The sequence below is a fragment of the Puma concolor genome, chromosome A3 (genome assembly GCF_028749965.1).
Source record: "Puma concolor isolate L17-30 chromosome A3, mPumCon1.1.hap2, whole genome shotgun sequence".
Taxonomy (NCBI): Eukaryota; Metazoa; Chordata; class Mammalia; order Carnivora; family Felidae; genus Puma; species Puma concolor.
This window is the reverse complement of record NC_141669.1, coordinates 118322301-118346362: the sequence shown is the minus strand read 5'-3', so window position 1 is coordinate 118346362 and position 24062 is coordinate 118322301. Positions and strand designations below refer to the sequence as shown.

Sequence of the window (24062 nt, the reverse complement as noted above, 5' to 3'; positions counted from 1 at the left end):
AAAGTGAGAGTGGGTCCTGCCCACTTGCTCACATGCACTGGTTGTGGTGGGATGGTGCTAACACTGAGCAGCTCCTCTCTGCCAGGCCCTGTGCTGAGCACTCTGCCCCTCACTGACTCCCACACCCCATTCCGAACACTCGGGGGCCACTGTTCCCATTTGCCAGACAGAGAGACTGGCGCTTAGAGCAGGGTAGTTGCTGCCGGCCTCCAGCACCTGGCCCCTTCCACTCGGCCAGGGTTGGTGGCTGCCAGGAACAGTGTTCTGGGTTGGGTGAAGTGCAGGAGGCTGTAACTGCAGGCGGATTGTGATGTGGGCCCTCAGCAGTGGACATGGTTTGAAGTTTTGGGGGCCTTGGAGGCTAAATAGATCTGCTCTGGCCCTGGTCCCTGGGGCTGGCTTTATCATGAAGGACACAGGTTTTATAAATATCTCAGCCCTCACTTGGATCACATGGCACCGGGAATTAGGAGGCAAATTAGGAGGAGGGGGAGGGAGGGTTTCAGCTGTGCTGGCAGCCTGCTTGGGGATGCAGAGCTCATGGTCAGAGTGGATGGGATTAAATGGCTTGTCTATCACCCATGGCTACTGGTCCCCAGGCCACTGAGGCCAAGGCCAGGGTATGGGGGGAAGGCCCTTGAGATAGAACCCTCAAGGTACAATTTGAGTCAAGACTCAAGACTGGCCTTTACTGAGGGTTTTTCAGATGAGTTTCCAGCACTTATGGGGAAGAAGAGCTGACCCCAAATATTCATGTTCCCAACAGCCAAGGTTAGAACTCAGTCTGGGGCCAGGGTCAGGGCTTAGCTTGGGGAAGGGGTGAGGGTTTAGTCTTGGATCAAAGTCAGGGCCCAGTCTGGGGCCAGGGTCAAGATTTAGACTGGGGTCAAAGTTGGGGCTCAGTGTGCATCCAGGACTCTCCAGGCAGGTACTTCCCTCTGATGCTAGAGTCTTACTCAGGGACAAGCCTGTTCTTTTGCAATGACACCGAGGCCTAGGAGCCAGGACTCTGCCTTATCTTGGGAGAGGAGCTGTGACAACAAGAGGTTCAGTTAGACCAAAGAAGAAAATGGCAGAGGTGTGCCCCCCGGCCCCCACCTAGGACTGCTATTCTGGGCCTTTGTAAGTCACAATGTAGGAGTTCAATATAAGGGGACACCACGTGGCAGGCAGTAGGTAGTTAATGACCCTGCAGGAGGCGAGTCAGAACCCAGAGCAGGAGCCATGGTGAGTAGGGATGGGGGTGGGGTAGAACTGGTTTTGGTTAGGGAAGCAGAAGGGTTGGATTTGAGGCCCGCTATGTCCCTGCCTCTCTGTGTGATTTCAGGTTCATCCCTGCCTTCTCCAGCTGCAGTTTTCCCATCACGGGGAGGACAGTTGAACTCAAGTTTCTAACTTCCCTTTATCTGTGAGAGGCCATGAACAGATACTCCTTCCCAGGGCAGAACCTGGAGGGGATCTCATGACTTCCACATTCACCTCCAGTGGTCAAATTCTTACTTGGCTTTGGAGGCTCAGGGCGGATATCACTTCCTCCATGAAGCTGCTTCTTACTGAAATTCACTGTCCCTTCATCTAGTTTGCCCACTTTTGAGCCCCCAATTCAGCATGGTGCCCACTCTGCCATGCAGAAGAGTAGATGTGGTCCTGACTATCTTTCCCACCAGACTGGGAGGCCAAGAGGTCAAGCTCCATCACCCACCCCTTGGTATTCTGGGCTTCAGGGTCCCACAGCCATGGCCCCTCTGAACCTCAGATCCTTTGGAGAACAGAGTTGTAGTAGGCCCCACTGTTACTGTACTTACTGTATAAATGGCACTGATGACACGGTCACTCTGCACACACTTGAGCAATTAATTGCCTCTTTTCCTTTCAAGGGCACTGTGAGTCCTGCTGCTTCTCATATTTCCCTTTTTCCTTTGTCTGGTAAGAAGCTCAGCGGCAAGTTGTTTACCTCCCTTTAGCAAAGTATAACCTGGAATTATCTCATTTCTAACATATTCTCTTCTCCTGATCTCTTATTTATTCCTTTTTCTTATATATATAAAGGAATACAAAAAAGAAAAGGAACAATGGAATGAAGCAGGAAATCTTGATAACTTAGACTCTTAGCTATAAATGGTAAATGTTAGAGTTCACATAGAATGCTGAGCCCTAAACACTTAGCTAAGCTATAACAGACCTTAGGCAAGCTCATGACTTGGCATCCATTATTTGTTGCAATCCCTGTAAGGGAGGGGTGGGCATTCTTGTTGTCCCTGCATTGTGGGTGAGAAAGCAGAGGTATAAAGAAAGGAAGTAACTTGCCCAGGACACAGGATGAGAAAGAGCCGGGGCTGGGACTTCAACCGTCTGACTCCCAGGCCAGCCTGCTTAACCACCGTGCTTTCTCATCTCTCCAGCCACAGAATGCTGGCATCCCCAGGTTAGAAAGGTCCACAGGTTTGTCCACAGCTGTGAAGTCAGTCCCAGTTAGGGGCCTGGCTCAATATATATTTGTTTTCAAACTTTCCAAATAAATTTTTAAACAAGCCCGGTGCAGAGGTTAAATATAAAAAAAAGTGGGGGTTAGCCTGGGGCTGCCACCAGCAACTCCAGTCCTGAGGCCAGGCAGAGCAATTCCACCCATCTGCACATGCAGGCCTCTCTGCATGGCTGCTCATTACAGTCAGAAAGGAAAGCAAGAAACAGCCAGCGTCCCACAGTAGGACACCAGGGACATAATTTCCATCTAGGCACACTGTGGAATATTATGTAGCTGTGAAAAAGAATGAGGTCCACCTCTATGTACAGACCTGAGAAAAAAATCTCCAAATTATAGGATACATAATAAAAGCAGGCTGAAGATCAGAATATGGTTCATTCATGAGAAAAACACACGAAATAAAACAACACCTATACAATTGCAGAGGAAAAGATATGGGAAAGTCTGATGACCCCCATACAGCTCTAGCCTGGATCCCTCTCCTGCACCCCAACTTCATGTATCCAGTTTTCCACTCAGATGTCCGCTTGGATGTCTGACAGGCACCCCTAACTTGACACGTCCAAGCCTGCACTCCTGACCCCACAAACCTGTTCTTCCTAGTCTCCCCAGCCCAACTGATTGTAGGCCCACCCTGCTAACTGATCAGAACAAAATTGTGGATTGAGGCTTGACTCCTTTTTGTCATCCCCAAATCCAGCCCAGCAGCTAACTCTGCCATCTCAGCTTCTCAGAAAGAGGAGGCAGTGGTGGTCTTAGTCCTGACCAGAACCTACCTGGGTGCTCCATTCAGCCCTGGGCACCTCACCTAATGAGTGGGCATGGGATAGTGACCACTATGAGAGTCATGGAGAAGTAATAATCACAGGAATGATGTTAACATCTATTACTTCTTGGGGTGTCTGGGTGGTTCAGTCAGTTGAGTGTCCAACTCTTGATTGAGGTTATGATCCCAGGGGTGTGGGATGGAGCCCCTCATTGGGCTCCATGCTGAGTATGGAGCCTGCTTAAGTTTCTCTCTCTCTCTCTCTCTCTCTCTCTCTCTCTCCCTCTTCCCCTCTCCTAGCTCATGCTCTCCCTCCCTCTCTCTCTCTCAAAACAAACAAACAAACAAACAAACAAACAAACAAACAAACAAACAGCTATTGTTTCTTGAGCAACCCCTCCAGGCCCAGGACTTAACATGCTCCAAATCATTGACCTCTCTCATTGACTCTGTGAGGTGGAGAACCTATCATATCCATTTAACAAACGAGGCCCAGAGAGGTTAACTGACTTTCCCAGAGTCACACAGCTAATATGTAGGACAGCAGGACTTCTAACCCAGTGTGTCCAAATCAAACTAAACATGCCAGTGAAACCAAGTCCTTCAGGCACATTGGAGGGAACTGGAGTTATTGAGTTGAAGTCTGGAGAGAGTTGCTGACATGGAAGGGAAATCTCTGTCTGCTCTCTGAGGTCAATAAAGGATGGGCCAAGGAGGAGGGATTTGTGTTTTGTGGGCTCCAGGATCCAGGGAAGAAGTGGGTCACAAGTAAGACAGTAATTTCTAACAATCAGAGCCCCTCTTCTTCCCAAAGGAGTTAGTTGCCTTGGTTGAAGGGAGTCCCAGCTCCAGAGATACCTGATAGAGCATCCTGTTATGGATTCCATTCCTGGCAGCAAAGCAGAGTGGAAAGAGTTCATGAAAAAGAAGAATCAAGAATGGGGGGAGGGGCTTGTCCTATCATATATCAAACCACATTAGACAGCTATTTGTAGCAGTTCTCAGCAGCAGGTGGGACTTCCTTCCTAGAGCATCTTTGGAAATGATCAGGGCATTTGGGGTTGTAACAATGACTGAGAAGCATGTGTATGGGGAGTTTCTCCTGGCATTGAGTGCCAAGAATTGGATCAGGGATAATAAAGAGCCTATAATGAGCAGGACAGTCCAGCTCAAGAAAGAATTGTCTTATCCCAAGTGCTAATTAGCCTCTGTTGAAAAAACAATGAGATAGTAATTGGTATAGAATTGGAATACACAAAGGGATCAATGAAACAGCACAGAGTTCCTAGAAACAGATCTATAAATACATGGGCATTTAAACATAAAACAGAGTATTTCAAAACAGTGAGAATAGGACAGAGTATTTGATAAATCTGCTGGGACAAGAGGCTATCCATGTAAAAATGAAGTTATATCCCTACTTCATACCACATGCCAAGATAAAATTCCAGGTGGATTAAAGACCTACATGTGGACCATGAAAAGAAAAGAAAACTTCAAAATTATTAGAAGGAAATGTAGCATATATTTTTGACCCTAGGTGGGGAAGGCCTTCTTAAGTCATAAATAAAAACAAATAAAGGTAAAAGTGATGCTTTATCACACCAAAATTTTAAACATCTGAAGAAAGGAGACAAAAACAAAATTAAAAGGAAGCAACAGACTGGGAGAAGATATTTGCAACAAGCATAACAAGGACTCATAAGCCACATATATAAATCTCTTTAACAAATTAATAAGAGAAAGGTGAGTGACCCATTAAAAACTGGGCAAAGTATATATGAATGGGCATTTTGCAGACAAGGAAATTCAGATGACTGTTAAGCAGATAATGAAGGTCAGCCTTTCCAGTAGCCAGGTGATGCTAATGAAAACAAGGCATTTTTCTCCCCGCAGATTGGCAAAATTCAAGATGGATGAATCCACTGATGGTGAGGCACTGAGCAAATGCGAAGTCAGATGTATCACTAACTAAAGTGGCCTAAGTACCTCGGAGGGCAATTTCGCAGTGTTTATTAAAACAGAAATGCCTGCTTCCAGAGAAACACTAATGCATGTCCATGAGGAAGTTCACAGCAGTACTATTTATGGGGAAAAAATGGAAACACCGAAACATTCGCCAGCAGGTGGATGGACAAAGTGTGGTGTTAACATGCAGTGGAATACTCCTAAGCAGAAGAAATGGATGAACCACAGCTGCACTTAGACTTGGATAGATGTCAAAAAAATGAGTGAAAGAAGCAAAATGCGAAGATAATTTATGATGTAATTTATGTAAGAAAACCACTCAAATAATACCCCTGAATTTGGGTTTGTGAAAGTCCCTCCTACCTGGAATGTCTTTCAGTATCTATTTTCCTTCCTTCCTTCCTTCCTTCCTTCCTTCCTTCCTTCCTCCCTCCCTCCCTCCCTCCTCTCCTTTCTTCCCTTCTCAAACATGCTTGCTCTGTACTGATGGGTGCTGGAGATGAGGCCTCAAGTTGTATCCTTGTCATGAAAAGTCCTCCACTACAACCGAGCCTCCAAATGACCCCTGACCCTGGCTGCAGACAAGTCCTCCCCTCAGACCCCATGTCACATTGTCTCTCAGGGTCTGACACATGAGAACGATCCTGCATCCTGCTGGCTGCACAGGCTGTTGACAGCTTCACAGGAGAGTGTGGGTGAGGTGGCTTGTGTCTCGTAAAGTGTATGTGGGAGGGGTGGGTACTATGGCTGACACCAGCCGCAGCAGAGGAGGTTGGCTGGTGGTGCTAAGCTCCCTGCCTTCTTTTCCCCCTGTTCTCCTCTGTCATTTCTGCCATCTTTCCCTCCTTTCCATCTTCACTTTGCTTTAGTGCCAGGCCTTGGAGCCAGGGAAGGGGGAGGAGGGTGCAGCCAAATCTCTGGGACCAGGAGCTAAGGCCACTTGGGTTGGGCTGAGAAGTCAGATCTCTAAGGCCATAGGTGATCATAAGAGCAGGTAGCCACTTCCTCTAAAAAGCCAAACAGCTGCCAAGGGCAGTAGCCATGATCCAGGGCCTCAGATGGTCACAACAGGGTCCTGGAGACAGGGTGGCTAAGGACAGCCTAATTGGGCATGACGACAGCCCTGTGAGGCATATTAAGCTTGGAGCTGTTAGGGTGCCTGGTGGAGGAACAGCCAGAGCTGGCCCGGCCACTGACTCCCACAGGGGCACTTGGCTCTGGGGCCTGAGTCTGCCTGCCTGAAGGGATGTCTGTCAGCTGGGGCTGCCAGGTGCTGCTCCAGCCTGGCTGCCAGTCCCAATGGGAAGTGAAACTGGTGGCTCGGAGTGGCAGTTCTAGGCCCTTCTCTGCCAGTATCTTCTGATACTTACTGTGTGCCACCTTGAGTGGGGCTTCCCCCCTTCTCTGGGTCTTATTTCTAACAATGGATTTGTCGGCCCTTTCACATGTGCTGTCTCTTCTGATTCTCTAAACCACCCTGTAGGGAAGTGATTATAGCACCTTTATGCTCTGCTAGAGATGGGGAAACAGGCCCAGAGAGGTTAAGTGACTTATCCGAAGCCACACAGCTCCCAGATGGCAGATCCAGGACTTGAATTTGAGCCTCTTTGATACCTGGTCCCAGTTTGTGACACAATGCCAATTCTCATCTCTCTGGAGATGGTGATGGGAGAGTGGTGGAACTGTAGTCTTGGGGAAGGAAATACACTGAAGGAAGCCAAACCTAGTCTGAGTCCTGCTTCTGACTCTGTATGCCCCCAGCAGGTCACACCCCTTCTCTGGGCTGGACAGATGACACACAGGATCTTTTCTAGCTTTGATATCCAAGTCTGTGAATATTCTCAAGGCTTTTAGTCCTCAAGACTTCTCAACTCCATCACTTTCTAGCTAAATAAGCTTGGGAAATCTCTCCTCTCTGCTTCCAAATTTATTAAATAGAACCAGGCACTCTTCCCCAGTGTGGCTGTGAGGATAGAGTGATCAGACTTGTCGAGTGCCCAGCATGGGGTCTGGCACATAGAGGGTTCTCAATAAATGGGCATTCCTGTCTTTTCTATATAATCCCTGAGCCTCACATCCTTTTCAGATCTGGCTCAAATATCACGCCTTCCAGAAAACCCCATGTGTTTCTAAGAGCGTATGTGTTTAGTAGTCTCCCCATGCCTTCCTCTGTGTGTAAGACTAACATCATTGTATCCATGCTTCAATTTACAAAGGTCAGCCCCAACCATCAGTTCGTGAAATGCTACTAACGACCTTACTATTACTATTGAGGAAACTGAGGTGAGAGAGAGAGAGAGAGAGAGAGAGAGAGAGAGAGAGAATGAGAGTCAGTCCTTGTGTCACTTAAATTCTCTATGCTTCTGTTTGCTCACATCTAAAATGGGGATACATATGAGTACCTCCCCTGCAGACTGGTGTTTAGCAATAAATGGCATAATACATAAAAAGTTCTTAAAAGGGTGCCTGGTAGACAATAATATCAGCAAAAATCCAGCTCAGATATTTCTGCTCCAATTTGTTCAATGCCAGGACCAAAGCCTCTGACCTCCTAGCTGGATCCCCCCAAAACCAGAGTCTTGGAATTGATTAATGAGAATTATCTGAAGACACAACCATGGACAGCATCCGCAGATGAAGGCCAAATGTTCTCTTCAGCACCACGGACAACACCCCTGCCATCAACACCAGGGATCTGGCAAATGCATCCTGTGCACCCCAAACAGCCCAGAGCCAAGGTCAGTGTCAAACCCCTGGCCCATGCCAGGGTGACACTGAAAGCCTCTGTTCTCCAGCCAGTTACCTGCTCTGCTATTTGTAAGGCCCAGAATGGGCTACTTGTATTTCTATTTCCATTTGCAGTGTTTTATTCTAGAGGCCTGTTTTTCCTATTTCTCACCCAGTGGTTGGGGTACCTCACGGAGGCTTCCTGGGGGTATTCAATTGGGAAAATTCACCTCCTTGGACCTCGAAAATCTACCAAGCCTTCTTTTCTTCCTCCTGGCCTCATTTCAGACACAAGCAATGATGACCACTGGGCAGAGTGTCATGGCCAAGAGTGGCAGCAAGGGCCAGGCTGGCTGCCACCTCATCTCAAGGGCTGGGCTCACTGCCCACTGAATAAAGAGGAAGAGCATTTATGATCCTTCAGCCTGTCCCACTCCATCACTCATCCCTAGGGCCATCTTTTATTGGCTCCTTGCCCATTTGATGAGGGCTGGATTCCTGCCCTGACCACCTCTATCTCTGACCTCACTGGTCGCTGTAATGGTCTCATAGAAAACATCTTGAACTGCCTTGGACCCTTCCTCAAGGACTTCCAGGGCTTCAGGTCAGCAGGGATCCCAGCAAAGCCAGCAACTCAGTCTGTCTGAGACAGCAGGAGGGAAAATGAGGCACAAAAGACTACCAGTGTCCATCTCTTATAAATAGGAAGAAGGCCACCTCCACAGAGGTGTGAAAAAATGAGGTGGTATGTCCAGCACCCAGTCTGGTATACAATAGGGTTTAGTTAATGGCTGTTTTCCCTTCCCAACAAGGCAAATATAATGATGATGATGATGATGATGATGATGATCTCTACCAATACTGGGTGCCCACTATGTGCCAGGTAATGGGTCAAAGTCTTCAGGGATTGGAAAGGCAAGGATTGTTATACCCCTTTTGTTAATAAGGAGATCAAAGCTCAGAGGGGTCAAGAAGTCTGCCAAAGGTCACATAGCCAGGCAAGTGACAGAACCAGATCTCTACCCTCAAATTCCACGCTGCTTCCCCACTTCCAGGAGGTCTTAGATAGCTACAGTCACCCTTACTTGTCACCTGGGGGACCCAGCACAACCCATTTGCTGCCTGAGGTCTTAGATAGCTACAGTCACCCTTACTTGTCACCTGGGGGACCCAGCACAACCCATTTGCTGCCTGCCCACACCCATTGCTGTGAGGTCCATGCCAAGCTGGTTGACACAGATACTGACTGGAATGTGTGAGGATGGAAGCAGAGTCCAGACTCCTCACCCTTCTGGGACCCCAGGGATATCTGAGGGCCCAGAAGCAGTCCTCTCTCACCCCTGCAACAGTTGCCTCCTCAGCTAAGCTGGCGTCCACCCCAACTGCCTCTGCATAGTCCCCACACACAGAGAAGTAGGGGAAGCACCCACCATCATCCGCCAGCCATCACTGATATTCCGCATAGGACCCATCATACCTGTCATACAGGTAAGGACACAGGCCAGGAGAGGGGATGGGACTTAACCCAGGATACATAAACATATGTGACCTCAGGACTCCAGACTCCTTCTCCAGTGCTCCCCAGACTGTGGCCTCAATGAGAGGCAGGAGCCACCACCACCACTTGTTCACTGCAAGGTCTCCAGCACCCATCTATAGGTCTGGTCTATAGAATTTTCTTTCCCACGTCTGTGGGGAGGGGCAATGTGTTACCTACTTTCTCTATCCAGTCCAAAGAACTTTGTATAAGGTAGGCCCTTAATGAGTATTTCTTAAGTCATTTCATTCATTTAGTAACTATTTATTGAGTGCTTAATGTATGCCATGCACTGTTCTATGTGGGTGCTCACTCCACCACAGAGCAGTAAGAAAACACAGACATAAATAAATGGACATTCCAATCCTGTGATGACACTGACTAGAATGGAGTGAATCTACCTTTTTCCTTGTCTGTTTCCCTACTCACTGTGAATGCCATAGAATCTTCCCAACAGCCCCTGTGAGGTGGGCACTTTAAAGTGGATCCTGCCAGCTATTCTGCTTGTCATTCTTTTCTTTTGCCTAATTAATAGAAGCACCCAGTTAGAAATATTTACTTCAGCAGCTTCTCTTGCAGCTAGGGTGGCCATGTGACCACATCTGGCAAATGAGATGTAGGTAAAAGTCCACTGAATGAGGCTCCCAGGAAATCTATTGTTTTCCTGCTAAGAATAGCAGATTCAGAAAGTATGCAGTCTTTACTACCTTTGTCTTGCCTGGAATTCAGACACAATATGTGGAGGTGGAGCAGCCATTTCATACCCATGAGAATGAAAGATACATGCTAAGGGTGGCAGAGGCCTGAGCCTTTGATCACTCACTTGAATTGCTGTACTGGCTCTGGACTGCCTGCTTCTGGGGTCCTTGTTATATGAGAATAGCTTCCTGGGTGTTTATATCACTGTTACTCTCCTCCCTTCTATTACATGCAGCCGAATGCAATTCCAACTAATTCAGTATTATCATATCAGGTGAGGCTCAGAGAGATCAAGTGATTTTCCCAAAGTCACACAGCAGTTAAACAGATCTAGAATTGGCCTCTGGGTCTAATGCAGGTAAGCACATCAGCCTGTGCTCACTCTACCACCCTGCTGGCATTCCCACCTGCAGTCCTAGGCTGCGAGGAAGCCCCTCCCTGCACCCCACAATTGGCTCTCCAATAAGACCCTTCCTGACCACTCTGGGTTCTGGTTCTAAGTTCCCCTGATGAGTCCTCTCTTACCTGACTCCACCTCCAGCTCCATACGGGTCCAGATCCTCCCTTCAGTATGTACCTGTCTCAAGCCCTAGGATTCTCTCAGATCCTGACCCCTGTTAACCCCCCTCATCCCTGTTCATCCACTTCTATCTGGTCCAGAATTCCTCCACTGATGGCCTCCAACAGAGTGCACAGAAGGTTCTTGGTCAATCTTTGCAGACAGGTCTCCTGGTTCTCATCTCTTCTCTACCAGGGTCCTGCACCCACCACCATTCCTTAAGCGCAGCTCTGGACCCAGCATTCAAGGCCTCTAGGATTTAACTCCTGCCACCTTCCCAACATTTGCTCTTGCTGTTCCCTTTGCCCCCAACCCCTTTACTGTGACTAGCGCTTGCAGGGATTCCTCAGACCACAGAGAGGCCCGCTCTGACCATCCTGCCTTAAGCAGGTACCGACCACCACCGTCCCCTACCACCCCCTCTCTCAGTTCCTGGCTCTACTTGAGCACAACCTAGAATCTTGTTAATTTACTGTTTGTATATGTTTGTCATCTATACCCCTTCCCCCAAAAAGAACCAGAGCTTCTTGAGGGCAGGAAACATGCCCATATTTTCCATCAGTTTTCCCAGTTCCTGGCATGAGGCCCAGTACTCAAATTCAATCAGGAAGTGCTGAATGAAGCTCAAACTTGCTTCCCACACCTTCCTGCCACCCACTTTCTACTCTAGCCAAATAGAACTACTAAAGCTTCTCTGAACCCTCCTACTGCACTTGATGCCCAGAGTCTCCCTCCCAGCTCTGCCTCCAGCTGGGCCTACCTCTCCCTCCCGTCCATCCAGACCAAATTGTTCCATGTTGCACGGCCTCAGGATTCAAGCAGATGGGCATTCCAGATTCCAGCAGGGGTAAATGAAACTTTCGGACAGTGTGTGTGTGTGTGTGTGTGTGTGTGTGTGTGTGTGTACACACTGGGAAACTGGCCACCTATACTTTACTCTGGATGTGGCAGCCTCTAAATGTCCTTATTCATCCATTTCTGCCTCTGGTTACTCCTACTTGAGTTAATTTTGAAATGCCCCAGTATTCTCTACATAGCTACAGTTGTAAGAAAGAAGAAAAGAAAAACACTAATATTTACTGAGCTCCTACTATGTGCCAGACATTGTTCTAGGCCAAATAATAATGATGATGATAATGGTGATAGCCCTAGTATTTACTGAGCACTTAGCATGTGCCTGACATCATCCTAAGGACTTTTAATTGGATAGACCCTATTATCCCCACTTTACAAATGAAGAAAAAGAGGCTCAGAGGGTTGGAGCCGCTTGTCCAAGGTCACAGAGACAATAAGCAGTCTTGAATTCAGGTCTCTCAATCTAAAACTTGCTCCTCTGCCAGGTTGAGCTGGGCAACACCCGGGTGTCTGGGAGTAGGGGGAGGAGGCACTGCAAACTCCTGCTGAATGAATGCAAAGCTGAAAGCCACGACTTCCTGACCAGGGGCTGTCCTGCGGTAAGACTGGGCTGGTAAACTTACCCTCATCTGCAAGGCTGTAGAACAGTGCTCCAGCCCCCAGGAGGACCAGGTCCGAGGAGTCTTGGGGTGGACGGAAGTCAGTGAGCCTGGGCTCCGCTTCCGTGGTTAAGGCTGAAGATTTTCCCAACAGCCAGGGCCAAATTTATCTGCCAATCCCCCGAAGAGCTGATTCCAGCGTCTGTCTGGAAATGTCAGCCCGTGTGGTTGGAGGAACACAGGGAGAGTTTTCCTCTAAATAGCAGGAAGCATATGGGAGGCGGATGGCACCAGCCGCCCCAACCTGCCAACTCTCACTCAAGCAGGAGCTAAAAGGGGCCCAGAAGGGTCTGGAATTCCTACCACCTCCTGGGGTGGGGGAGGAGCTGGAGACAGGGAGAGTGGCAATGAGAAGGACCCAGAGCAGGCCCTGAAGTGCAGGTAGGCAGAAACACCTGACTGATAGACAGCAATCTAAGGCCCTTCAAATGGAAGCGGCACGCCCAAGAATTTAGCATAACATCAACAGTGATAACAGCCACCAAGGGGACAGGAGCACTTGCTGTGTGCCAAATCTGGGTTAAGCACTTTATTTGGATGATTTCACTTCAACTTTGCAACCAACTCTAAGACAGCGGCTGCTGTTTTCCCTATATTACAGATAAGGAAACAGGATCGGAGAAGGAAAAACATGAAATCAAAGAATCTTTGGGCTAGAAAGGAACTTCCAGATCCCCAGCTGAATCACATATACTCTACAGACTTTTCCATCAAGTTGTGGTGCAGCAGCTACTTGAATATTCCCAGTGATGGGGAGCTCATTACCATCCAAGTTAGCCCATCTGCAGAGAGCTTTTTGTATCCAAAAGGGTTTCCTAGTCTAAGCTGAAATCCCCTTCCCTAGAGCTTTTCCTGTGGGTGCCAGACTCAGACTCTGTCTCCCCCGACAGACACAGAAAGGCAGGGGGCAAGGCCCCTCCAGGTCTCCGATTTCTCTCTGCAGGTGACACACCCATTTTCTTGTTTACCCCTGCATCCCTCACCATGGTAGTCAGATCAGCCCCCACACTGGTACTTACTTACTGTGTGCTAGGTGGCGTGCAGAGCCTCCCCAACACATACCCTCTTCTGACCTTCCTCACAATCCCTGGGGAGGTATTGTCATCACCCCCATTTTACAGAGGGGCAAACTGAGGCTCCATGAGGGAAGCCACTTGCTGGTCATTCAGCAGGGGGATGGGGACACTGGAGACCTCACTGGGCTGCTGCTTTAAGTCTCATGAAAGCTGACGAGGTCGCTGCAGGCCTCCTTGGGGACTCTCTCACTGATACTAACCCAGGCTTTGCCAGGATTCACCTCGATACTTGTCCACAGGGCCCCTAAGCCCACGTCACCCCATCCCAGGATAAAACAACCCTCCCTTTCCCCTTCTACAGTACCCACTAAGTCCCCACTAAGCACCCCACTAAGTTCCCACTTAGCACCTTGCTAAGCCCTGGTGAATCTCCCTGCCAACATGCCTTTCTATACCATCTGCATGGTCCTCCCCTGCCCACTGTCAGCCCCAACTGTCACCAGCCCAATAGAAGGACCTTTCTAACACCAAGACCTGTCCTGTCTTTGGCTCCCTTCCAATCCAAAGATCTCATGTAAACTTCCTGGCCCAATAGTTGAGGCCTTCCAAACTCTGATCCAACTGACCTCTCCAGCCTCTCCCCCTCACCCCATCCGCAACACCTGTGGCCTAAGAGCTTAGCAGGAGGCAGGTGAGATCTTTGCAGAGCCCATTCCCCTACCTGGCTCACCCTCTGAGCTGTTTCTCCTGAAGAACTCCTATTCACCCAAGACTCTGCTTAGAGGGGTAGAATCAACTTCTCTGTCCCAGGAGATCCCTGACTGATGGACACCTCCCTCTGATCTGACATGTGTCACCTGCCCTCGCTGATGGAGAGGAGTGATGCCACTCCTTGGCTGAGCTGCCCTGGGCAGGGGCTGCTCTGATGCAGCTTTGGAGCCTGCTGTCTAGCACAGCGCCTGGCACATGGTAGGTGCTAATCAGTGTTTGTGGAGTGTGAGAGTGAACGAACAAATGGGGGCTGTGGGGCACAAGGAAGTCTTAGAGATGACCCATAAAACACGGCTTGTGCATGTCACAGCTCTGATTGTTTGACAAACAAAAAATGCTGCTGTCAAAATAAACAGTCATAAACATGTGATTAATGAAGATTTTGCTGGCTGCCTCCAAATGTAGGAAGATATCAGGGGATGATCTGGGATGGTTGGAGGTTCCAGGAAAAAAGTTGTCCAAGCCTCAATAGATGAAGTGACCAGGGCTTACCTACAGACAGGGTGGGAGGAGATGATGAGGAGGGCCATGGAGGGTGTAGGGGTGTAAGAGACTGAGTCCATGTCCCAGGCCCGCTTCAGGCTTGCTGTGTGTTGTTGTAAAGGTGGTTTGGCTTCTCTGACTTTTGATTTCTTGTTTGTAAAATACAAAGGAAATTTGGAGAATTGATTGAAGCAGATGTGTGTTGAAAAGTCTAAACACTGCCTCTGCAGTCAGGTTGATGTGAGTTTCTTTGATGTGAGTTTCTCCGTTCAGGGTCCCAGCAGGGGGTGCAGACCCCCAGGGCCTGTTGTCTTGGAATCCTCTAGCCTGAAAAAATACAGGCCCCTGCCAGCCCTCTGTCAGGTCGTTTGAGAGACAGAGAGATCTCAGTGGCAGATGGGAAGAAAGTGTTCCAGGTGTGCCTCCAGGTGTGGCAGGACTGTGTATTGGATCCTGCAAAGGAGCCTTCTAACCAGAGGTAGAAGGAATGGAGAGTGAGCTCCCCATCCCTAGGGGTATTCAAGCCATGACTGAACACCTCAGGACAGGAATTCCGACCCAAAGTGGCAAGGAATTTAGACCAGTAGATATCAACCTGACTCCTCCAAGGTTATGCTCTCAGTACCAGCCAGATTGAGCTTGCTGACACTTGCCCCCTCCCACAACACCTCACAAAGGCTCCCCGCTGCCTTCAGGGTCAAGTCCAAGCTCTTACCGTGGCATTCAAGGCCCCTGTGTTCCGTGCCTGTCACTGGTTGTTCCCTCACCACATGCCTAGGAGCCCCTGACACATTGTTTCTCCTGCCATCATTTTTCCTGTAGTCTTCTTGGCTACTCAGCTTAGTGTCTCCTCCTGCGGAAAGCCTTCCTTACTCTCAAGCTGGCTTTTGTGTTCCCTCAGCCCCAGCATGCACACCCACCTTCCAGATAAATCATCTGTTGGCTCGTCTCTCTCCCTCAAAGACTGCAAGACCCTCAATGGTCCAGAGCAGGCTTTCACCCAGAGGGCCAATGTCCCCTCAGCTGAACTGACACTTTATAGAGATTCTGATGTTCTGATTCTGAGAGAGTCTAGAGCTGCCCCAGTGAACTTCTGACTACAAGATTTGGGCTCAGGATTGTTCAATAATTATATTATTTCTTCTGATTATGGAAGTCATGCATCTTGGGAAATTCAGGTAAGGATAGGAGGGGGAATTTGCTGTGTTTGGCCACTGTTTGGCCTTCTTTAGGCCACAGCCTACTTTTTTGTTTGGGTTAGCTACACTTACTCACCTTCCACTGGTAAAGTTCTGGTGGTACCGAGTCCCTTCCAGCTGGGGGTGGTGCATAGGCCCCAGCGGCCAATCAGAACAATTGATGGGGGTGGGCACATCAATTTGATTTATCAACTTATCAATTTGATAAATTTACCAATTTGATAAATTTGACTTATCAAGGCCAACACTCAGTCCTTGGGACTTGTGTTTGAGCTCTCTAGGAAGAAGTCTTGCATATTCCTCTGGACAGGCATCTTATCACCTGTATGAGAGAGCTCTATAAGAACACAGGAACAACCCAGAGGAAGCAGAGTGAAAAATGGCGAGAAAAATCGAGTCCTGGTGACAGTGTCTGAGCCCCTGCATGCTGCTGAGCCTGACTTAACTCTGGACTTTACAATCTCAAGCCAATAAATTCCACTTTTGTTTAAATCAGTTTGGGCTGGGTTTCCTGTCACTTGTACCTGAAAAGTACCTGAATGATGCAAGCAAAAATATTAATAGAGCTCTTGCATATCTCACCACCCAGAGGAAGCTGCTGTGAACAGTTTGCTGTCATTCGAATAGGGGTTTCTCTGGGCAGGAGTATGCATGTATTTCTATAAATTTTTTCTAACAAAAATGAGATCATACAATATACACCATTTTGTAACCTATTTTTCCCTCAACAATGCACCACGGACATGTTTCCATGTCAACAACTATAGATCTGCAGCACTGTCTCTACAGCCACTGAGAATGCCATTGTCTGGCTGGACTGTAATTTATTTAACCATATCTTGCTGATAGATAATTGGGTAGTTTCTAATTTATTACCATCATCAGGAGAGGTTCAGTATAGTTACTTGTAAAATGCTCATGTTTGCTCTTGCTGGATTATTTATGAGTAAGATTCTGTGATTCCAAGAGTTTAACTTCACAACTGGAAGTTTCTCTACCTGAGATTTAAGTTTCTCTGAGTATCTATAAAGGTAGTGACTATCTTTCTGGCAGGTTTAGTGGCTATCAAAAAAGCAAATCCAGGGCTAGGGTGCCCCATAACAGCGTCTCTGGGAAGAACACTCATTAACAGACATGCAAGTGAGTTGGTGGGAAGGTAGCCAGGGCTTGGGGATGGGGCGGGGGTAGTGGCCTGAGGTCCAGCCAGCTGTGTGCACCCAGCTAAGCTCCCGACCTCCCTGTGCCTCATCTGCCAGCTTGGTCTGACTCTCAGTGACCATGGGAAGACACATGCCTAGGGGACGAGTCAACACTGAGAGTCCATGCAGGATGTAATGAGCACACAGTATATGTCACCTCTGGCAGTCACGGTGGTAACAGCAGCAGCCACCAGGGACGCAACACTGGGATTGTTCTAGTCCTCTCCATGTTTGGTTTAAAAAACATTTTTTTAATGTTTTCTTATTTTTGAGAGAGAGAGGCAGAGAGAGAGAGAAAGAGACACAGAATCCAAAGCAGGCTCCAGGCTCTGAGCTGTCAGCACAGAGCCCGAAGCGGGGCTCAAACCCACAAACTGTGAGATCATGACCTGAGCTCAAGTCATATGCTTAGCCAAATGAGCCACCCAGGTGCCCCAGAGTCCTCTACATGTTTTAATTCACTAAAGCCCCAGAGCCACCCACTGATGCTATTCTTGTCTCTGTTTCACAGAAGGGAAAGCTTGGCCTCAGAGAGGGTGAGTGACTTGTCCAAGGTCATACAGCCAAGAAAGAGTAGAGCCAAGGTATGGCCCAGATCTGCTGATTCCCCAGCCCATGTCTTATCCCATTTTACTGCAGTAGGTGGCAGGAGAGGAGAACTGCCTCAGGCAGGACAGTGGGGGCCCTAACCCCCTTGTTCCTCCCCACCAAGTCCTAACACTGAGGAAACACTCCAAATCTAGAAAAGTATAAAGAAGACAGCAAAGATCTCCCATGTCCCCACTGTGAACAGTTTCAGAAACACATGTAGTTCTTACAAAAATGATATCATGCTGCCCATGCTGTTTTATAACCTCTTTTTTTTTTTTTCTTCAACTCTACAACAACTATGAAGTTCTTCCTGCAGCCGGGAATCTAGGGCCACAGCCCCATTTCTAACAGCTGCAGTGGGCGCCACTGTATGACTTCAGTAAACGGATTTAACTCGTGTCCTGGTGATGGACAAATGGGTTATTGCCAACTGTCCTTCCACTGTCAACAATGTTATAGTGAACACTCTCCAGCATGTCTGGATCCCTGTTATACTTCAGATCCCAGCTGAGAGGCCACATCCCTAGAGAGGCTGTCTTAGACTATTCCATGTCATTCAGGCCCCCTCCTTTGTTAATATTTACAATGTCACCATGCTAATTTCCTTCCCTGCACGGATGGAGTCTCTTCTTGTTCACTTGTTTGGTGACTGTGTAATATCTGTCTCTCCCCAAGGCGGTGTGCTCTCTAAGGGCACAGACTAGCAGGGACTAGCACTCAGTAAATGTCCTGGGAATGCAGGAATGCCTCTGGGGCTGGTGCCCTGTCTGCAGAGCAGCTACACCTGCTTCAGGGTTTGGAGACGCCCTCTGCCATGCCATCCTCCAGGCCACATCCCCAATACCAGTTCAGGGACCCACAGATCTGCCTCAGAACTTGATTCCAGTCATGGGCTGCTTGGAGCTTCCATTCCAGGTGCCTGACATGCCAGGACCCTAGCAGGGTTGTTCTGAAGATTAAGAAAGATAATGGATGTGCTTAGCACATAGTCGGTCTTCAGGAAATGGCAGTTTGGCCCCACAAGCAGTTAGTTCAGAGGCCGGGTCTGACCCTGTTTCACTCAGATGACCCCTTTTTACCTTGAATGATTCCTGGGTATGCCCTGGCCTATCCCTAGGGATGTCCCATTCCTGTCCCTCAACACTTGTTAAATGGCTAAATGCTCTGCTCTGACCCCACGTCAGTCTCCCAGACATACCTGTTGCCTACGGCCATGGACACCTGCCTGCCCTCCAAGCCTTAAAAATGCAAGAGGCACTGACACATGTCTGAGGAAAGGTGGAGGAAGCCCCTGCCCTTTTGGGAGAACTTGGGGTAGTGATGCCCGAATCAGCCTGTCAGATTTCTCATCCCATCTCCCCCACCCAAGTGTTCTTTGACCCCATAGCAAGTAACTTTACCTCTCTAAGCCTCGATTTCCTTGTCTGTAAAATGGCCACAATAACAAAATCTGTGAGGATTCAAGGAGATGAGGTAAAATGTTTATTAGCAAAGAGCCTGGCCTTTAGTAAGTGCTCAGTGAATATTAGCAATTATTGTTATAATTGCTTTTTAACCTTTTGACAATGAGACATAATACATAGGGAAAGTGCACAAAACAAAAATGTTGACTGCAATAAATTGTCACAAAATAAAGAGTTGTGTAACCACCGCCTGGGTCAATGAATAGAATACTGCCTGCTCAGAAACTCCTCCTGCCCCACTCCCAATCCTTGACCCCCAATCCCTCCTGCCCCCATCCTGCCCCACTCCCAGTCCCATTTCTCCATAAAGCTGCTCCTTTTCCAGACTCTTATGGCGCTGTCGCTATTATCGATAATAATAAGCGCATAAAAGAATGTGTGGCTACTCTGCCCCGACCCCACCGGGCTCCCAGACCCCTGGCCGCCTCTGCCCTAGGCGTGGAGACTCCCCATCCAATTTCCTGACTGTGGCTCCAGCTCTTCTTTAAATAACCAGCTTGTTAGCAAAATAGCAGCAAGTAACACCTCCCTCGCTGCCACCCGAGCCTTCATCTTTCCTACAATGCTGACGGCTGCTCTCCCAACTCGTGCCAAGGAATCCCGTTCTCCGTCACTGGGCCACACACACCAGGGGCTGCCGGCTACGTTCTTTTCCCAGTGGCCACAGTCCTGCCCCTCTGGCCACGCCTGGCCTGGGCACTGAATGGCAATAATTTTCAGGAAGGACTAGAATGTTGACAGATGGGCCCTCTGCCCCAGGTCCATGCCTCGGTCTCCCCAGGCCTCAGCCTCCCACAAGGTCATTGGTAGTTTAGCCGAGATCAGAAGAAAACAAAGCACTCAGTGCTAGGCCAGGCGCATAGTAATTGCTCAAGGAAATTCTCGCTGTGGTTCCAGTTGCTCCTGTTACATATTTAGTCGCTGGGGAGGACATGCAGGGCTTAGGGCATGACCAGGAGTGTTTGCAAATGATTAAATCCCACAGATACGCAGAACTCTCAGATCGAGGTACCCTTATCGTTTCTTTTTCTGCAACAGCTTCTCAGCCAAAAGCAATAGCTAGCTGTCTGTGGTCACTACAACAGGTGGAGGCCAGGCTAGGGGAGTTGGGGAGCAGACACTTAATAGGGGCATTGCACAGTTATTAATAACGAGGCTGGCACCGCACGAGTGTGCAGTTCCTTGTTCTCGAAGAAGAAGCAATTCTACATACATTACATACAGCAAACTTCATGGGTTTTTTATTATCCTATGACATTTGCATATTATACATATTTACGAGTCCTTTTCCTTCTCACAACCATCCCATCAGGGAGGCTGGGCAGCTATTGGCAGATAAAGAGAATTGAGACCAGAGGGGTCGGCTGTCCCGCTGACCCCAGTGGACTGCAAGCTCTCTGGGATCGGCAGGGACCAGCAGCTGGCCAACAGGCCAGTGGGCTCCTGGGTGGAGGGAGGGGAGAGTACCTTCCCTCCTCTCCCTCTTTCTTCTTTCCACAACTGCTCACTCTGTAACCATTATGTGCCAGGCATTGTGCCAGCTGCTGGCTGTCCACTGGGGACTGAAGCGGTTCTATCTCAAGTTGGAGGAGCTTAGGCCAGACAAGGAGGCAGATCATAAACCAACGGGCCCATGCTGAGTGGTGGTGGGCAACCCCGGGCAAGCCCCTTGAGCGCCTATGAGCCTCAGTTTCCTCCTATGTGAACAGCCTTGGGAGGTGGAGGGAAGATGAGATGCAAGAACGCGGCGAGTGTCAGGAGCTGTGGCCGGCACTGAGTGGGGGCATGCTGTTGGGATCATCTTTGTGTGAAGGACGATGGGACCAGGTGTGGACAGGCCGTGGTGTCCTCGGATGGATGGTCAGAGATGATGCAGGGTGCTGCACCTCATCCCATTTTGGGGTCAAACAAAGTGGGGACTGGAGGGGTATGGATGGAACAGGTTAGAGGGGCGAGAACAATGGGGCTCCCCAAGACTCAGGAACTCTGATGGCCTCACCTCAGCCCCTCTGCAAGCCCTAGAACTTCCATGGCTTCCAGAATGGCTCACTGCTCCCTTTCCCTTCCTGAGCCCATGTCACCAACTGCCCTAGCCTCTTAGGTGTGGGAAGCGCTGGACTTTGATGTGGACAGAGCTGGGCTTGCTGTGCATCCTCAGGCAAAAGGCTTCCCTTCTCCGAGGCTGTTTCCTCTGTAAAACAGGCACAATCACTGTGCCCACCTGCTGGGGTGTTGGGAGGACTGAATAAGACAAGCAGTTAAACTATAAATTGAGCCCAGACATATAAAAGCTCTCACTGAGGTCCCTTCGCCAGCATGTGGGCGCCACTGGGTAGAAGGCTGGGCATCTCCCAACTGTGCAGAGCGTGGGTGGGCGGGTGAGCAGCCCTGATTCTGTGTGCCCAGCCTGTGGACGCAGTTACTTACCAACCAGGGAGCTACGTGCAGAGGGAAAATGGGAACCAGTCGGGAACCAGCAGGCGTCACCTCGGGAGCAGGCACTGGACCAATGGCTGGCACACACATCCCTCTGGGCACTCAATCAGAGGTGTTGGCGGGAAGCAGCGTGGGACAGGGGCTCCCTGGCACCCAGAGAGACCAGGTTCTGGCCACTCAGCAACTGGCAGAGGGAGAGGCACCAGCGTCTGTAGGAATGGGGGAGAATGTCAATGAGGAGGCGCCCAGGATAATCCCTCCACCCTGAAACCCCTGGACTGGCCTTGGGATCTCTGGAGAGGGAGACACCATGGAACAATCATCACAGAAACCCAAGTGTTTGCACAACACTACATTTTCCAAAGCACTCTGGCATCCCAGCTCATGCGGGCCCCCACATTGTTTTTCAGAGGCATATTTACATGTCATGCATATTTACGATGCCTTTCCCACCACCCACAGAATCCCCACAGCAGCCAGGAAGCCGGGGTTCCAAAGGTTCCAATCTTCCCCACCACTGTCTTGCTTCTCCCTCCTTTTCCCTGGGTGGGGGTAGAGGGGAAAGGGGCTGGAGTCACACAGTCCTGAGTTTGAATCCCAGCTCAGCCCCTCGCTCACTGGGCAACACTGGGCAGGCAGGTGCCCCTTTCTGAGCCTCAGTTTCCCCACTTGTCAAGTGGGAATAAGAGTGCCTCCTCTGAAGTCTGCTATGAGGATTAGGAAGGTAACTGCAGAGAGAACACCTGGCCTGGCATATGTGCCTGATGGAGATTTCAGAGAGGCTTTGTCCCTGTCCCCTGCACTCAGAGCAGGAGGCCCTTCATGACATCACTGCCCACCACCTCCCACATAACACGTCTTATGCAAGAGGCAAAGGGAAGCCAGGTGTCCCTCTCCACCCACCTCTCCCGAACAGGTGCTACTGCTCCTGCTTGGAACTTTAAATCAGCAGGAACCAAGCCCTCTTGAGAGAAGGAGAAGGCACCTCCATCCCCACCCACCCCCACCCCCCGCCCCCAGAACCTCTTGGCTACCTTGGAGGCCTCCGTGGAAGCTTTTGCCCTCGGCCCTCTCTTTCTACAGGCGGAGAAACTGAGACAGAGGAAATTGAGCTGATGTGGGGGCACAAAATCCAAGTGGGGCTGGGATCTGAACCCAAGCTTTCCACCTCAACCCTGAGAGGGGAGACGCATGGGTCAATTCACAGTAGGAATACAGAGTAGGAATACAGAGATAGGGCCAGCTGATGGTGGCGAAGGGTCACCTTTCTCTCCTGGTGACCCTAAGGACCTGGAAAGTCCTCATAACCTCCCTGTATCTGCATCCACTCTGTGCCAAACCCATAACATGCTTGACCTCCTTTGTTCCTCACTACAGCCCTATGGTGTTATCCCTGGTTTTCAAAGGGAGAAACTGAGGCTCAGAGAGCTTCAGGAATTACCCATGGGCACACACTGAGGAAGAGGCAGGGCATCCAATTCTAAGACCCAGCACTCAACCCCAGTGCTGCCCTGCCTCCCCCAGTGGAAAAATCACCAATCAAGAAAAACAGGCATAACCGGATGAAAAATGTTTAAGTAGTAGAAAAAGAAAATACCAAACTCCCCAAAAATTCTGAATTAGTGGATACAAATTCTTAAAGATGCATAAAAGATTTCAAGGCATGCCATAGGGCACTGCATGCCATGGAAATGCAGTGTTTGGGAGGATGCCTTACGGACCACGTTGTCACTTTTAGCCAAAATCAGCCAGAGCCAAAGCAGAAGGAAAAGAAGTGAGAGCAGAGGAAGGTGTCCTGTGGAGGGCAGCGGGGCAGGGACCCCAATCTGGGGGTTCCCCCCACTTCTTTGCTGCAGGACCAGAGCAAGTCTCCTCACAGATTCCCCATTCACAACAGCTAGGAGAAACACACAGGACAGTGTCTCAGGTCCCTGCCAGCTCTGATGGTATTCAAGATTGGGACTTCCAACGGGGCTGAACTTCGAGAACATCATGTTAAGTGAAAGAAGGCAGTCACAAAAGACCACATAGCATATGACTTCACTTATACGAAATGTCCAGAACAGGCAATTCTGTAGGGACAGAAAGTAGATTAGTGGTTGCCAGTGTGGGGCTTGGGAGGGGGTGAAGGCTAAGTGGTTCATGGTTTCTTTTTTGGAATGATGAAAATGTTCTAAAATGGATTGTGGTGATGGCTGCATAGCTCTATGAATATACTGAAAACCATCGACTTGTTCACTCTAATTGGGTAGATTGTATGGTATGTAAAGTCCAACTCAATAAAGCTGTTACAACAATCCAACACTAACAGATTCGGCAACTTCCAAATGGGCAGCTGTCCTCTGGGAACCTGCAGGCCCCTCAGGGTTCTTCCACTATGGCCTGGGAAACCAGGGAGTATTTTCCCAAGAAGCCCCCCAGAACCCTCCAGACCCTCTATCCCAGAGGCCTTTGCACTTCACATCCACTTTCTCCAGGAAGCCCTCCCTGACCTCCCAGCTATGTCAGGTCCCTGGTTACTGGCTCCTAGGGTTCCCTGGGTTTCTCCTTCTCACCACTTAGGCTGATATGAGAAAAACACTTCCACGATTGCTGGCTAACACTGCCTCCTCCATCAGACTGGGAGCTCCATGAGGGCAGGGCCATCAT

At 49.3% G+C, this 24062-nt stretch overlaps 1 protein-coding gene across 6 annotated transcripts in view; it reads right to left on the bottom strand.

Moving 5' to 3' along the window:
• Positions 1-24062, bottom strand: part of DLGAP4 (DLG associated protein 4) — a 199205-nt gene that overhangs the window by 118601 nt on the left and 56542 nt on the right. For all 6 annotated transcript variants that reach the window (XM_086702126.1, XM_025932365.2, XM_086702125.1 and 3 more), the window contains exon 2: positions 21405-21622. The gene's annotated coding sequence lies outside the window, so the exon portion shown is untranslated. The remainder of the gene's footprint in view (positions 1-21404; positions 21623-24062) is intronic.